This window comes from Martes martes, assembly GCF_963455335.1.
Source record: "Martes martes genome assembly, chromosome: 14".
NCBI lineage: Eukaryota > Metazoa > Chordata > Mammalia > Carnivora > Mustelidae > Martes > Martes martes.
The window spans coordinates 84,792,746-84,810,233 of NC_137902.1; the positions used below are offsets into that span (position 1 = coordinate 84,792,746).

A 17,488-nucleotide genomic window follows, 5' to 3' on the forward strand; every position below is an offset into this window, starting at 1 on the left:
TATGGCTTATTCATTTTTCAATTAAGATTCCTAAGGCCTAGGTTAAAGGTAGTTGGGTTTCCTTATAAATCATAATATGCTTGTAGAAATTTCTTATTTTCTCAGTTCTGTGATTGTTATTTTTCACGATGGATTTATGATGATCTGTGACCAATAATGTTGCTAGGAAAAAATAATGAATGCTTCCACATAAGGGAAGCATTTTTTTCCTGTTCTTTGCTTTTTTTTTTTTTTTAAGACCAGAGAGGTAAAATTTAAAGTTATTTTTCTTCTCGTAGAGTGTAGGTTATGAAGAACTTTTGCTTTCCCTTGAAAAGTGTCATAAATCATGCTGACAGGTTTTAAATCTCCAAAATCTGCCTCTGATTATTTTTAATTCTCACTGTATTTTGTCTTCAGTCACACAATCATTTAAAAAGGTCTTGATCAGCTTCAAATACTGAAATGCTGATTAGATGGGTAATATGCACTTCACTGAGAGGTTTCCTTATAAACAGAATACTTATTTTACAAGATGAATAAAGTAACATTTTTTTAATAGGCTGCCCACAGTAGACTAACATCAAGTGTGTTCCAAAAGAAAAAAAAAGAAAACAGAGAGAGAGAGAGAGAGAGAGAGAGAGAGAGTAAAGACTCCTACGTCTACGTTTCATTATCATCAGGTCTCCAGAAAGGGCACTCAAGCAAGATTCTGACTTGAGACACCTCTGCCACCCACGGAAGATGGGGTTATTTTCCTTTGAAAACCTTTGAAAAACTTCACTTTCCTGGAAAATGGAGGCTGTCGGTCTCACGCAGCCAGAGCCGTCTGGAACTGGGTGCTTGTGGACTCTGGGTGAACAGAAAGGAACCGTAACGAGGAATTGCAGTGAGACCAGAAATACGAGGCCCCATCTAGAAGACTCTAGAGTAAGCGGGACCCCTGAGAACGCCAGCTCCTTGGGAGCAGGTCTGAGTCCAGTGTGGGAGGAAATCAGAGCAGGAACTCAGTTGTCCCCACATCTTCTCTAAGCTAGAGAAATGCCCCAACGCAAGGACAGCTTTCCCTCAGCCATTTTTTTATTTTTCAAAGCTGTTGGCATATGCCGTGGAAATCTGTCCAATTCTAAAGCAATCTCTGCTGTTCGTTTGGATTGGCAGTTACGGCTGTGTGTGTAAGGGAAAGACAGACAGACACACACACACACACACACACAGAGGAAATCAGCCTGCAGAATCAGTGGACACCCATCCACACACCAGGCTCCTGATGCCAGCCTTGAAAAGCTACATAGTTAATACAAATCCGTTCTTTCCACAATGGCCCATTATGGAATTACCCCTAGCGGGGAGCCTTTCTGTCCTTGAGAGACAACAGGATTTCATCTCAGCTTTTGGGAAATTCTCCTCCTTAGTAACAACACTGATTTTTTTCAGTCCCTCTTGAGTGTGTGTCGTCTTTGCTTTACTCTGGGTTCAGGATCGAGACAACACCGCCTGTTCCTCTGACACTGCATGACACAAATCTTTACATCTCTTCAGCCTGAAGAAAGCTGCTTTTTAAAAGCAGAAATCTGTGGGTAAAGCCAGAGGAGTAGCCTTGAGGCTAACTTCGCTGAATTTTTCTTTATAAAGATAAATTTATGTCCATGGTTTTAAATAGCTTTGACACATCTCCTGAAAATAGCAAAGAGCATTGCCCACACATCTGCGTGATTAGTTGCAGGGAATATACCCTAAATCCACATGCCCACTCGTGCAAAGCCCAGAGAGGCAAGTTCTTTGCACTCAGCACTACACACACACACACACACACACACACACACACACACCCCCTTTGATGGTTGCAGAGCCTCAAGCAGCAAGGGAGTCATTGCAGAAGGGCTCTGGTTTGTTTTTTCATTCTGTCCTAGCCAGTGGGGTCGGGGGAGAGCTACTCATTCCATGATAAGAGAGTCCCCTTTACCTGGCACGTCGGCCACCACAAAGGTTTCACTAAAATAAATGCAGAGCGTGGGGCAATGAATCCGAATCCCTTGGTTCTAGACTCAGCTCTGCTACTAAGCAGCTCCCCAGCCCAGGGCAGAGCTTGTCACCTCTGTGCCTGAGCTTGCCTACATCTGAAATAAGGAAGCTGCATCTCTCACGTCTCTGCCAGTGCTGATAGTCTGCAGTTCTATCATAGTCACTTGCTAATCTTTCTGGCAGTATACATGTACTGGCATTGGCAAAATATGCCTAAATATATCGGGAGCTAAGTTGTGTGATGTATTCACTGGTGTCTATTGAGTACAGGGTTGAGTCGGGCGCTGTCCTAGGTCCTGGAGGGTGCACAGATGACTGAGACACAGTCTGGGAAGAAACCAGTGGCCCTAGTGGAAGAGGCACTGATGCAAAAAATATTATAAAAGTCCGTGGAGGGAGGGAGACCCAGAGGATTAAGGGGCAGATCTGCAGGGTGCCTCCAGGGATCTAGAGGTTGAAGAGGAAGCCCTGGAGGAAGAGATACGTGGAGCCTCCATAAAGGGGACAGCAATAGAGGGGTGACTCCGAACTTCTGAAGCCCACAGGAGTGTGGCTGTAAGCAGAACTGAGTCCAGCCCAGTAGAGAGAAAGGCCTTGGTTCCTAACAAGGCAGGGTCCCCTCTCTGTACTTTGCTTTCCACGCTGGGTTCTGTGACAGGAGCTCTGCCTTCCTGCAGCCAGCGTCAGCGGACGGATTGTAGGACCAGATATTGCTCGTGTTTCTCTGCAAAAGGCCTAAGGAGAGCAGAAGCATGATAAAGGGACGAAGTCAGGCTAAAGGCCTTTTAGGATCCCCATAGTGTAACTTAACTATTGTGCCACTCTTCAGTATGTGTGGAGTGGCTCTGTGAGGCAGCTATATGACATATGTCATTGTACACTGCATTACTCCTTTGCAAAGCCTGGGCTCTGAAGATTGCCATTCTGGCCACTGACCTTTGCCAAAATGCCATTGCCTTTCAGATGACAGATGCAGATCTGTCTGGTCATTGGCTGAAGTAGAGGTAGCAAAAAAGAAGTAAAAACCCAGCAGCTGTTATTTTCTGGGCCCTGGTGAACCAGTGCTTGGTGCTTCTCAGGGGGATGTGCATCATTAAAGCAGGTTGGCTTTTTCCTGAACCAGTGGTTCCGCTTCAGGACTAAATGATTCTCATAAGAACCCACCTCCAGCCGGTTGATCTCCTGCCTGCGCAGGAGAGAAGTCGTGTCCTGCCACGGATGGTCCTGTGTGTCTCTTTGCTCCAGAAAACCTTGTCCAGTCCCCTGGGCTAAAGGGACTGTCACAAACAAGAATTCTCAGAGGAGCTTTATTCCACGTAGCAGATATTTGAGTGAACTGCCTACAGCGGGCAGAATAGTTTCTGGTATCGAGAGCCTGTTTCAGATCAGGACAGAATGCACAGACATTCTGAGAGTTCCTCTTTCCTGAGTGGCCAGACTGCTTCAGTCAGCGCTTTAGTCTCTGCACACGGATGGAAGCGTTGGGTCATCCTGTCTTTGATGCTTTGATCTTCACCTTTGGCACGGAATGCAGAATTTCTTCATTCTAACTAGCAGATTAGCCAGGAGCCATATGGACAAGGTGATGTTCACTCTCTGCAGTTTTCAGATACTTCCGTTGTTTGATCATGCCCGCAAAAGAACCAGCTAAGCCCCAGACAAAGAACAGGTTCCTGTGGAGGGGGCTGTGAAGTTCCTAGCTAATGGGACACGTATGCAACCTATGCTTTTTGAACGTTCTCTCTCCAAGACATGCTTAAAGCTCGACCGTCCCTAGGGGGAAGTCTCAGGGATCGAAATTCTTTGTGTGCTGTTAATGCCCTCTATTTATCTTGGATTCCTTTCCAAAAAGGACATTGCCACTAATTTTTTTCTGCCTCTAAATGTCTCAGGCATGCATTTGCAGAACTGACCAATAATTAGATAGCTATATAGATAGATAAACTAGCTAGATAGCTGCATGCATACAAAGTTCTGGATTCACTGGTAACAGAACTAGTTGCTTAGAAAATCTACATGTAATGTAAGAAATCAAGCTTAATGAAATGATTCAGTATTTTGTTTCTAGTTGTGCTCTAAAAGTTAATCTTTTTGGCTGTTCAGGCAAGTCTTTACAACTTGATTCTAATATACAATGATACTTCGGCCAAGCCTGGATCTGCTACAGAGGGGAGATCTGTAACACTGAAACATACTCATGGAAGATGCAAACACACGTTCACTTACTTATGAGCAGTAGTGGCTTATATCGGAAAACGATTCTCCTTAAAATTCCCCCAAAAGATATCTTAACATTTTCAAAATAAACAAAAGCCTAATTCATGACTTTGGTAACTGGCCTCGGCTGCTTCTGTCTGCTTAAACGCTAAATAAATGGGTGGGGGGGGGGGTGTGGAGAGGAAATAAACATTTACCCAGTAGTTCAGTACTTCTAGCTGGAAGCCACTCTTAGCTTTTGCCTGTTAGAGAGATTTTATTTTCTAATCTCAGAATCTCAAGGTTGAAACACATTCAATTTCATAGAGCCCAACTTTCCTGCTAATGCTGGAGTGAATATCTTTCATAACCACCTTTCAGTCTGCTTCTTGATACTGGATGAAGATATCAACTTATCCAGGCCATATAAATATGCTATACTGCTAGGCTATCCTGCCATCTCTTTTCAGTAAAATCCTGCACTAGATGCTGAAGTCTGGGGAACTACCCCTTGAATGCAAAGTGATCATCCAGACACCCCATAGGGGTCTGGGACCTCATTCTCTCCATGGCATGTGTTTCTTTATACTACAGATGCACCCTAACCGTGTGAGTTGGTGGGGGACTTTTATAAACACTTGAGTTGTCTGTAATTCCCCCCAATATTCTATTATGAATACAGTGTTCTTCAGGAAAAATCCTAAAATTTAGAGAAAATTATGCACAAGAAGATATTTGTCACCTTTTTTATTATAATAAAGAAAAATTGGGAGCAACGTAGTATCCAGCTGCGTAGCGAGACTGTCACACTCTATTTACCAGCCCTAATTCGATGCAGAATATCACCAGAATGTCTATGCAGGTAGCAGTCGGAAGACCGCCAGCCCCGCTTCTACACAAAAACAAACTCAGTAAGCAGAAAACCGTGTGATCCCAAAGGAACATTCTTAGGAGACTTTGCCAGTTAAGAAACAAGATATGGCCTTGCATGTGTACGATGATCACATGTGGGTAGACACATCTGTACGGGGGAAAGAAGAATATGTCAAAATCACAATTGAGTTGAAATGATTTCATCATGAGTAACACTACTTTTCTCCTTTCATATTTTTCTCTTGCACTATTCTATGTTTTTAAAAATACCTTTAAGAAAACAATCAAAATGTTCCACATAGTTAACCTTTTCAAAAGCCCGTTATAGAGAAGAGGAACCTAGCTGGATCATTTCTTGAAATAAAAGTGCAGCCTCCTGTGGGCCCTGAACTTAAGTTTTCTTTTATTTGATTATTCGCCTTTATTTCTCCTTCCTCTTGCCCTATCTAGGGCAGGCACAGGCCATAGGGCACGGGCCACCCCCGATGCCTATTGCCATTCATCGTGATTCTTTAATTAGGGCCCTTCAAAGGTGAAGGAATTATTTTACATCCTTAATCACACCATGGGTAAATTTATTACTTTACTGTATAATCTGAATTATATATAAATATCTGTGTGGTTAAAAAAAAAAAAGTATCCACTTACGTTTGACTCTGAATAGGCTCTTCTCAGAAGGCAGAAAACTGTCATGGTGCTTGACCCTGAGGAGATCTGGGGATTGGGGGTTAGGAGCAGAAGATAGTTAATTTTCAGGACCCTCTGTAATCCAGGTTGGGTTTGTTGTTGTTGTTGTTGTTTTACCATGTGGAAGAAGTTTAAGAATGGTAACTCAAACCAAACAATCATGACAATTAGATTCTGTATCTACCTGAGCTCTGACCACAACCCACACGACTAGGCTGCTCATTGGCTTTTCCAGTCCCCGGGGTGAGGTCAGTGTTTCAATCCAATTTTTCTGGCCTATGATCGTATCTTCTCCCTTTTCTGGCTTTCGTATGATGTTTCAGCCTCGGTCTGTAAATGTCTCCATGAGAGGCTCTTCCTTCTGGGGGCTTGGCTACCCTTGCTGCAAACCTAATTAGCTCTTTTTTTGTGAAATGCTCTTCTTTTTTATAATGATGAATGAGCTTCTCACAAACCTCATTTTGGCTAAAAGAAGTAACTTCCAGGCAAGAAGTCCTACCTTAGGGAAGCAAGCTGTATCTTTGAGTTAGGACACTCCTAAGCTCCCTCGTCAGTCCTCTCCTTCCACAAAATGGCGGCACACCCAGGCTCCGGAAGATGGGCAGGAGCGTCCTCCTGTCTCTGCTCGCTTGCTTTCCTGTCTCCTGTGTGATTATTGCAGAATTACGGCTGACATCACCTTTGAATGCATTCCTAGTGCAGATGCTTCAGCACCTGTTTTGGATTAATCTTCTTGTTGAAAGTGAATGCTGGTAATGGACTAGAAAGTGAGATCCAGTCCCTGTTTTCCTAGGGATGTACTGATCTGGTGGTTTGCATTTTTGAATGAATGACCCTGGCTCAGCTCAAGGACTGCACTTAGAGTGCTTGCAGGGTGAGGTAGCTTTTTGGAATTCCAGACGAATAAAACTTTTTTATTTCCTAAAATCTTGACCAATCCGATATGTAAATCAGCCACGAACAGCAAACACATTGCCTTTCAGACCAGTCACAAAATGAGTAGGTGTCAAATTTCGTCTGAGTTCTTCCAAGCTTGCCCAACCCACTTGGCTTTTCCTTGATGCCTCTGTTGACCTATGGATCAAGTGGGTGGTCTTTCGTTCATCTGCTGAAGGCAGGCTACGCTGTAGGTCTTTTTCCATTGTAACAGGAAAGCTAGCCTGTCCACAGGGGTGTGTGCCCATCCCATCTACCACATGCCAAGGGATTCTGGCATTTCCCAAAGTCTCCTTGGGAGGCTGTGGTAGAAATGCAGTTTTTTTCCAAGAGACAAGTTTCCTTCCCCTTTGGTTCCCAGAGATCATCTGAGCCGGTTGCTGAGTAATACTTTGGGAATTTATCCTGTATCTCTACATCCCCACCTACCCCTGCCTATCCCAACTACTGCTTCGTTGATTTACTGTCTTGATTTCTCAGAAACTATTTTCATTTCTTCCTTATCACAGTTTTCTAGTTTTCCCGTTCTTCGATTAGTTGCCTTCTTTTAATTCTCCCACTTCTTCCTTTTAATGCCTTCTGAGCCGGAGCCCACACAGTGAACTGTCCTTTGCATATCGAATATACTGAAATGACATTTTACCTCAACTGACTGTATTCCTTAAGACCTTGCCAAGGAGGGAGAAAAAAAGGCGTAACTGGGAAAATGGTTCCAATTCTGCTCTGCTAATATTTCCAATCATTATTTTTATTTTCAATAAATATGGGTTTGTATTTGTGAACCAAGGGAAGCCCAAATGAGTCATTTAATTTTTTTTTATTTTTTACACTACTCCATCAGTCTCTTTTTCTATCTTTCTACATAAATCTATAGATTTTTGATCTCCTGCTATGTTTGTGTGTATCCCTAAAATTGGATAATACATTGTATCACCACCAATATATACTAACAGTAATGTAAGCTTATTTCAGTACAAGGCATGGACAGAGATGGTGGGGGTCAAAAGCACTAGCTGATGGAATTATTCTCAATGAGCCTACAGAAAGAGCCTCGTACAGAGATCGAGCCAACATAAGTACAAAAGAAGCCCAGAGTTGCTCAGCACAGAGAGATCCAGGAGAAATGAGTAGTCTTCCTGTCCAATGCTCAAGACTGTCTTTGTTCCCTACGGATCTTCCTGCCCCGGCGTGGAATCACATCTCCCTGGCACCATGCCGTGTTCTACGGATCTCTGCCTGCTGTCAAGCAGGCCTGTCCCAGACAGACTGATGGGGTTTTCACAGTGGGCCCTTTGCAAACCAGCATTAAGGTGTTTCTGAGCAAAATGTACGAGTCCATGTGCCGCAGGGACTTTCCACATCTCCCAGAGCCGTCTTCACTGTTGGCACCAAACTTCTTGGGTTACTCCACACCCTGCTAGCATGAAGGTAGCCCATCTGTTTGCCTCACATTTTTGTTGTTGTTATTTTTCTAGAACATGAGATCTTGCTCATGTTTTCTTTCAGCAAGTGCTATCCTAATGGTTTGTATTTCTTGTAGCGTAGTTCACGTGTAGTCCTTGCACATGAACAAACTTAAGAGTCTGGTTTCTCACCTGGGCGTTGAGCTGTCCGGGGTGCCTTAGTGTCTGCTGAAGTGATATTCCCTCTGCCTTAACCCCCACCCCACCTGCTTTCTCCAGAGACTGCATTTGACATAGTCCATGAAAATATGTATTTCCATTTCCATCTTCGCGAATGGTAGTAGGAATCATCTACTTCAGAAATCAATCACTCTAGATTTTTTTTTCTTAATATGACAAGAAAATAAAACACCAGTTTGCCCAACATCATTAGGTAGATCAGTAACCAAGTTCTGGAAATGACAAGATACTGAATAACCTGGACTCTAATTTGAAGAGTCCTATCTTTAGGGTGTCTAAAGATAGGACTCTTCAAATTAGAGTCGCTCAGTAGGTTAGGTGCCCAACTCTTGATTTCAGCTCTAGTCATGATCTCAGGTTGTGAGATCAAGCCCCACATCGGGCTCCACCCTGAGTGGGAAGCCCGCTCAGGATTCTCTCTCTCCCTCTGCCCCTCCCCCACCTCTCTCTCTTGCTCTTTGTCTCCCTATTTAAAAATAATAAAAAATAAAAATAGAGAATCCCATCTTCGATAATCTATCAAAGTGGCATTAGTTATGTCACATTTAAGCCACAGCTGTTTCTATAAAGTTTTCCTTCAGGAAATTATCTTTTTTTCTACATTTCATTTTGAACATTTTAATACAGTAAGCAAGACAAACACACATACATCAAGAAAGTAACACACACATAAATACACACACAGAGCTTAGAACCCCTTTCACATTTCTTTGCATTAATTCTCTGAGAATACCAATGTTCCTGGCATGCCAGGAAGAGGATAACACATACTTGAAACAAAGATGGAGGATAGCTGTAGGTTTCATTGATTTACATTTGAATTTTTTTTTCTTACCATTTAAAACTAATTTTTGGATATGAATTGCGTTGGAGAATTTGGAGTACAGTTCGGGATAATGGGTAAAAATGCCTATTTCTGGCCTTACACCCGCAAATTCTAATTCAGCCATCTGGTGTGGAAACAGAAATTCACTTCGTCCACAAGTATTTATAGAATACTTACAATGCGCTGGGCATTATTCTAGGCTCTGGGGATTCAGGCGTAAATAAAGTTGCTGCCTTCATGATGTTCATATTTTGCTGGAAGATAAAAGACAATTGAAACAACATGAACGTAAAATATGTCACAGAGTGTGAGTCCAAGTGATGAAGAAATGAGGGGGTGGTTGAGGTAGTGATATCACTGTTTTATAGGAGGGTCTGGGAAGACCTCTCTGACATTTGAGCAGAGACCTGTGGGTGAGGGAGAGAACCATGTGCCAATCTTCCCTCAGATTTACATTTTTTACTCTGGTATATTATTGAGTAAAAGAAACCAGACATTAAAAAGCAAATAATAGGGCACCTGGGTGGCTCATTGGGTTAAGCCTCTGCCTTCGGCTCAGGTCATGATCTCAGGGTCCTGGGATCGAGCCCCGCATCCGGCTCTCTGCTCAGCAGGGAGCCTGCTCCCCCCACCCCCGCCTGCCTCTCTGCCTACTTGTGATCTCTCTGTCTGTCAAATAAATAAGTAATCTTTTTTTTTTTAAAGTAAATAACGTATGGTTCCATCTTCATAAAGGAAGAGTAAACTATTGAAATAGAGCTCTCTATAATAATTATATTTAGAGGGGCTGGTAATGACTAAGAGAGGGCACAGGGCAAGTTTCTGGAGTGCTGGCATATTCTGTATCATGGTGGAGACAGTGTTACATGTATGATTTTTCTTTATAAAAATTAATCAAACCTTAATCTTTGTGCACTAAAAGAAATACATTTTATATTTCAATTTTTAATTTATGTCTAAAAAAGAAAGACAAGAAAACAATTACATCAAAAAGGATAAAATATGGGGCGCCTGGGTGGCTCAGCGGGTTAAAGCCTCTGCCTTCGGCTCAGGTCATGATCCCAGGGTCTTGGGATCGAGCCCCATGTCGGGCTCTCTGCTCAGCAGGGAGCCTGCTTCCTCCTCTCTCTCTCTCTGCCTGCTTCTCTGCCTACTTGTGATTTCTGACTGTCAAATAAATAAATAAAATCTTAAAAAAAAAAAAAAAAAAAGGATAAAATACTTAAAAGCAAACTTAACCCAGGAAGTGAAAGACGTGTATATGGAAACTACACAATGTTCCTAAAAGAAATTAAAGAAAACACAAAACAAAGGGAAGGACATTCAGTGTTCATCGATTGGAAGACTTAATATTGATAAGATATCAGGAGTGACCAAAGTGATCTACAGATTTAACACAATCCCTATCAAAATTCCAATAGCATTTTTTTCCAGAAATAGAATAATCCATCCCAAAATTCATATAGAATGTCAAGGAACTCCAAATAGCCAAAATAATGTTGAAAAAGAAGAACAAAGTCAGAGGTTTCTCATTTCTTGATTTCAAAACTTATTGTAAAGCTACAGTAATCAGAACGGACATGAAGTGTGATACTGGCCTAAAGACAGATTTAGAGGCCAGTGGAATTGAATAGAGAACCCGGAAATAAACGCTGACATTCATGGTCAAACAATTTTTAACAAGGATGCTAAGATTATTCAATGGGGAAAGGACACTGTTTTCAACAAATAGTGCTAGGAAATATTATGTAGATTTTACCACAATTTTTAAAAAAATGTAAAGAAAGAAATCAGGGAGACACAGGCAGCATGAACTTTTGGACCCAAACTTAGGTGCACATGAGCATCCTTTGGAATTTTTTAAAAATACAGTGCAGTCACATTTTAATGCAAATTCACAATAACAAAATATAACGATGACTAATGTTTCATTTATGTGTAAAATAACGTGGCTCCCTCAAGATTTTAAAAGTTAAACAAGAATCACCGTATCAACTCTGGGAGTCCAAGGGAACTAGAAATGCCAGGTGGTAGGGTTAATATTGGCTGGAAGACAGAAGTACAGTATGCCGTGAGAAAACCAATGAAGATTTATAAATTTTGAACTATGAAATGTTGCCAAGAATGTACCCCTTCTATAAACGGCACCATTCTCTACAGCATTCTAGGCCCCTTACTAGACAGTTTGATCAAGTATATCTAGGGTTGAATCCAAGCGATTCATATTTCTAAAAGATCCCTGGGATGTCTAAGACTAATGGTCTACACATCGTTGTTTAAAAACTACCAGTCCTCCATAAAAGAATAAACACATTCATTCTGTGTAAAAAGGAGAAAAAAGTTATTGACATATATTGTGTCTTAGGCTATGAGGTTGTAAGATGAAGCAAAAGTGTCGTGACCACATGGAGCTTAAGCTTCAGTGAAGAAGTCAGATGAAGCAGGTGTAGTGCAGTGTAGTTATAATAGACATTCCTGTATGTATAATAAGGAGTTTGGTCACATGGGGAGCACATAGCAGGGGCACTTCACTCAAGGGGGCATATGAACTGGTTCCCAATGGATGGAAAGAAACCAGCCAACCAAAAAGGGAAAAAGTGAGAGTGTTTCCAGAAAAAGAAATAGAGAATCTGTTGGGACCTAGAGCAGTTGAAGAAAGAGCACTGAATTCACAGAACTAAAATGAGTTCAAGATGAGGGAAGTTCAGAGTAAGGATGGAGAAGTGGTGATGCCAAGGATAAGGCCAGGTCATGGTGATGCATAAAGCCAAGGATAAGGCCAGGTCAGGAAGGACCTGACAAGCCTGGTGGGGAGCTTGGCCATTATTCTAAGGGAAAGTGAGTGGAGAGGAATATCTCCCCAGCGGTAGCATGGAGAATGTGATGGACTGGGTTGGAGAAGAGACAACAGTGGAGAGAAAACCTCAATTAGGTTTTAGCAGCAGGGCTCCAAGTGAGAGAGGAAGAGGCATGGGCTGGGGTAGTGGCCACAGGAATGAGATATTTAGGAGACATAATCTATAGGCCTTGGTGATGAATTAGATGTGAAAGGGAAAAGAAGTTAAGAATGATTCCCAAATATATAGCTTGGGGAGAAATACGAGTCATGGTACCATGCTGTGATTGAGGGTTGAGGGAGAAGATATCGCATCTATTTGGGAAGGCTGAATTTGAGGGGTCTGGGATGTCCAGGATGCAGGATGGTATCCAGTGGGAGGTGGTGTCTCAACTAGAGATTCATCAGTTGAGCTTTGAAAGCAGAACAGTGACTGTTTGCAGGATAAAGAGAGGAAGAAGTAGAAGAGAAATCTAAAAATACCAGAGGAGTCATTCGAAGAAGACTTGGAAGTGTGTGGAGAGGTTGGAGGACACCAAGAGGGGCGTACTGAATGGGAAGCCCAGAAGGCTGTTTCAAGGAGGAACAGTCAACAATATGAGAGGCTTCCAAGAGAAAGATGAACCCCAGCAGGTGCCTATTGGATTTAGCAGTACAGAGCTCATTAGTAATCAGCCCAAAGGTGTGGGTGAGTGATGGGCGCCGACACCGGGTTAGCAAGCTGAAGAGTGAGAGAGGCAGTCATGGCGGGCATGAGCGCCGACCACCATTTTGAAAAAGCTTGGCTCTGAAAGAGAGGCTGAGGGAGGACAGGGGGTGACCACATGCTTGCTTTCGCTTTGGGGGTGTAATTTAAGGTTGGTGAGGCTTAAACCTATCTAAATGGTGATGAAGGGATCCAAAAGAGAAGAGGGAGAAAGAAAGAAAGAAAGAAAGAAAGAAAGAAAGAAAGAAAGAAAGAAAGAGAAGAAAGGAGGGAGGGAGGGAGGGAGGGAGGGAAAGAAAGAAAGAAAGAAAGAAAGACAGACAGACAGACAAGGGATCATTGAGTGTTCAGTGGGGAGTGAGCACAGGCTGTAGGTCTGGCTCCAGCACTGTCTGGCCTTGAGGGCATCGTTTGATCTGTCTGGGCTCTGGCGTCTTTATCTGTAACTTGTGGGGTTGCTCTTTGTCTGTGGTTTCCAAACGGCAGTCCTCAGAACAGTCTCAGAGCACTCATGTTTCAGCTTTTGCCACAGCGACTTGACCTCTCTCTGACATGTTTTTAAATAATTTTTTATTTCCAGGAATTTAATACATGTACATACTTTGGACAAGCAAAATAGCAGTAAAAGAATCCTGAAAAACAGCAACCCCTGTCCATACCTGCTCACTCTCAGCCACTCCCAATTCTTGTAATATTTATGCCAATTTATGTAAATTAAAGTCTTATCTCCATATTTCTTAATGTAGACATCTACTGATGTCCGTCCCATCCTATGCCCACTTGCCCTGATTCTGATCCTTCCAACATAATGCCATCCCAGCGTTTGGTTAACGGTGTTCTCATTATTATAAGCATGGAAATACTGCTCACCAACTCTTGTTTCCTTTTGTGAACAACCTGTCATTTCCCCTGCCAGTAATATTTGCCTCTTTTGTCTCATTTACCCTGATTTCCATTAATGGTTGCTATTTTTTCCCTAAATGTTCTGCCTTCTCAAAAACCTATCCGTATACTCCCAGCGCTGGTGTAGTCACAAGACTTCCCCGGAGACTCCACTCCCGGAGACCTATGTGGTCTGCCGCGGAGCCTCCTCTTGGCACTAGCTTTGACTCTTGGCCCTGTCAGAGCCACGTCTTCTGCTGCCATACCTTCCCCTTCCTTGTTTTACACCCTTGTGTTGGTGCAGCATGGGAGTCGATGTTTTCGTCTTGCATAGCTGAAAATATCTTATTCTACCACCCCATTTGATTGATGGTTGGCTGGCTATAGAATTCTGGCTTGCAAAAAAACTTTCCCTTGAAAAATCTCAAGCCATTATTGTTTTGCTTCCATTTTGGTTGTTGAGATGTCAGAAGCCATCAGTTTCCTACCCCCCCCCCCGGACGTATTGGGTTTTATTTCTCTTGGGAGATTTTTATTTTTATTTTTATCCCCTCATGTCCCAAGTATGTGCCTTGTTTTGGTTCTTTCTTCGTTCATTTTTCTTGGTACCTGGTAGGCCCTTTTGTAATGAAGATTCATACCCCACATTTCTAAGGAACTTTCTCGATTTCACTCTTTTATAATTTTCTCCACTTTATTTTTCCCATTCTCTCTTTCTGGAGTTTCCTTTCGTTTAATATTGGACCCTTCTGGCTTCACCTTCTAACTTTCTCTTTCTCTCTCTCTCTCTTTCTCAGGAGATTATCTTGGCTTTATATTCCAATTCTTCTACCTAATTTCTTTAACTTATCTTTTATTTGATTTCCAAGATTATTTCCTCTTTTATTTCCATTCACCCTTGTTTCGTTGATACAATTTCTTCTCTTCTCTTTCCAAGGACATTCTCTCTCCCCCAACCCTAACTAAAATCCTGCCTATCCTTGAAGGTGTGACTCAAAATCCATATCTTGTATGAGGCTTCTCCAATCAGTTCAAATCTCTCCACTAAACATGAATTCTATAGCATTATTGTATTCCATACCATCTAATATGTGATTATATTTAAACTTGCGTTGCTTTCTGTTGAGGAAATCGGTTGTATCTCCCCGATTACACTATAATCTTCTCAGGAGCAGGGACTGTTTGCTTGTTCTGTATCGGCCAGAGTGCCTTATCTAGAACTGTGAATATAACAAGTTATGAACAAGTGCTTACTGATTTGAAAAAAAAAAAATGATTGGCTATCTTAATTTCACCAAACCAGGCTAGCCCTAGTCAGGGCTCTTTAAGGAGTACCAAGAGCATAGGTATTTGCCAAATAATAGAGGAGTGTAGAACTTACAGATGCTTACAGTTCTTCCTGTCTTACACAGTGTTTCATTCATACCTAATTCAAGAGCAGTATTTTAGTGGCTTGTTTTATTGACTCTTCCCTGAAATGTTCAACTTAGATTTCATAGGAAAAACACTTTCTTTTCTCACTCACATTTCATTGGTTTAGGAAATATTTAATAAATTATGTAGTCGAAATAACCAAGAGAAATTAGCTCAAGCAGGATTGGAAACAAACAACATCTAAATCTTGGCCAACACATGACTCAGTTGGTAGGAACCAAAGGGCTTGGGCATGCTGGAGCGTAATCTACCGGCCTTGGGCACTTCGCCTGCCAAGGAAAGGAGGACATTCAGCTGTCATGGCATTTAAATGGAAACCAGTCAAGATCTACTATACTCTAGTCTTTGTATACCAAGTAGAGGTATCTGGAAGACATTAATTTGTGCCCATCATCTCTCTTGGGTCTTCTAGCAATCAAGGGTACATGTGGCCAATCCAACTGACATAGATTAGTGACAGCCTTTGGTCTGAAAACAGCACGAGACTCATTGGCTCAGGGGCCAGTCATCTTTGTCTGCTTAGAACCAAGATCTCCCCACCTGAGCTGTACTTCCCCACCACGAGTCTACTGGGCTCACTGGGCCCAGAAATCTTGCCTTTTCCATCTCCAGGATGGATCCCTCTTCCCCACCACTTCTACAATCATCACACTTTGGAAGAATCACACATAGATTCTCAGAGAGGACATGGGTTATCCGATGGACTTTGGATGGCCCCTGCCACAATATGAATCACTTTTTATCATAGTCCAGGGAACTTGGAAATCCTACTTACATTGTGGTCCCTTAAGAAGATTAACATCTAAATAGAGTTAAAATAGGTTGATATTAGGGGCACCTGGGCTAGGCATCCAACTCTTGATCTCAGCTTAGGTCTCCATCTCAGGGCCGTGAGTTCAAGCCCCGCATTGGGCTCTCTGCTGGGCGTAGAGCCTACTTTAAAAGAAAAATGTGAAATAGGTTGACATTAATGGCAGGAAAGAAGATTTGTATTTCCTGTTGATCATGCTAGAGGGACTGGCACCACTTTATAGCTACTGAAAATCCCAAACGTGAAGGAAGCCATCCCTGGTCATTGTCCCCAAGGGAGAGAAGACTGTTCTCTGAACAGGGGCTTGAGAAAACCCCTTAGAAAATGGAAAATGCTGTATGAAAATCATGCAGCAACGGAAATATCAGTCTGTCAGATGAGAGTTTTGTCTCTATAAAGCCAAACTGGAACCAATTCAGTTGAATTGGTTTCGTGGTAAATTTAGTGATGCAAACATTTTCCCCAGTGCCAGTTTAGAAGCCACATAGGACTGAGTTCAGTGAAAGGTAATGAGTTTCCTGTTTCTTCTGTGGCTATCCTACGGTCGAGTAATGAACAAAGGCAGATTTCATTTTGGATTGGTGATAAGAACAAGTTGAATTACATTAAAAATCACACCAAATCTCCTATGATTCTTGCTTTTAATTTTCCTCTTTTCCAGCTGCATTTAGATCTTAAGTGGTAGAGGCCACAGCTGTTCTCCCATGCTGGGGTATTTGGCTTATTCTAGTTTTATCTTTCCTGTGCTGGGCCCTGCCTGGGAGCCTGGGGGTCTGCGGCCATAAGAGGCACGCACCTCGCTCATCTGGCTTGTCTGGCTCTCAGGGCAGCAGAACAGTGACCTTGGCTCCCCAGCAGTCCAGGTCCCAGACCAAGCCCTTCTCAGGGCTCTCTCCACTCTGTCTACCAGCCAGACTCCTCTGCTGTCTTCTTCCAGGTGTGGAAGGGTGGCTTTGTTTTTTGGAAATGCGTTTTCATACATTGATGACCCTTTCCCCTGGAATCAAGAATGACATTGAAAACCTTCCCTCTACAGCTGTTTCTTCATCTCACTCTCTGTTCAGAGGCTGAACTCTTGGACCTGTGCTAGTTTCTCAGGGGGCGTGGACATGTGGACGTCCACGCAGTGGAGTTACGGATTCTAAAAACGGCCTCACGGAGAAAATGCGTAGATCGTTAGCACTAGTGGTATGACAGCCAAAACGTATTAGATGCTCCCAAGGATGGACGGCCCCTGCCTGGCCACAAAGACAATTCCAACCGGAGGCAAATTTTTAAACAACATATGTCTCAGGGAGTTCTCGTCAAGTATCCTTCCCCCACAATAGAGGTCTAGTGACTTCCTTCTCTTACCAAGCAAGTGACAGAATTCCTCAGTGAGTCGCCATGAAACCGGGCCCTGTTCCTATCAGATAATCCCAACACTCCGCTGCCTTCTGTCTAGAACATTGGTTCCAAACATAACGTGAGCAGAAGGAATAAAAATCTATGATGTTAGATCATCGTGGGACATTTTCTTCAATGGACTAAAGCAAAAGGTCGAAGAGCTGCTTAATAGATGTTCATAAAAAAATAAGAATAAATACAGAATTTTTAAAAATCAGAATAAACGTCTCCCACCCTCCCCCTTCCTCATTTGCTTTAAAAATGGGTA

General features: G+C 42.5%; 1 protein-coding gene across 2 annotated transcripts in view; it reads left to right on the forward strand.

The window, feature by feature from the left end:
• SLC35F3 (solute carrier family 35 member F3) overlaps nucleotides 1-17,488 on the forward strand; it is a gene marked incomplete at both ends in the record, with an annotated part of 373,364 nt that overhangs the window by 342,398 nt on the left and 13,478 nt on the right. The gene's annotated exons all lie outside the window — the stretch shown is intronic.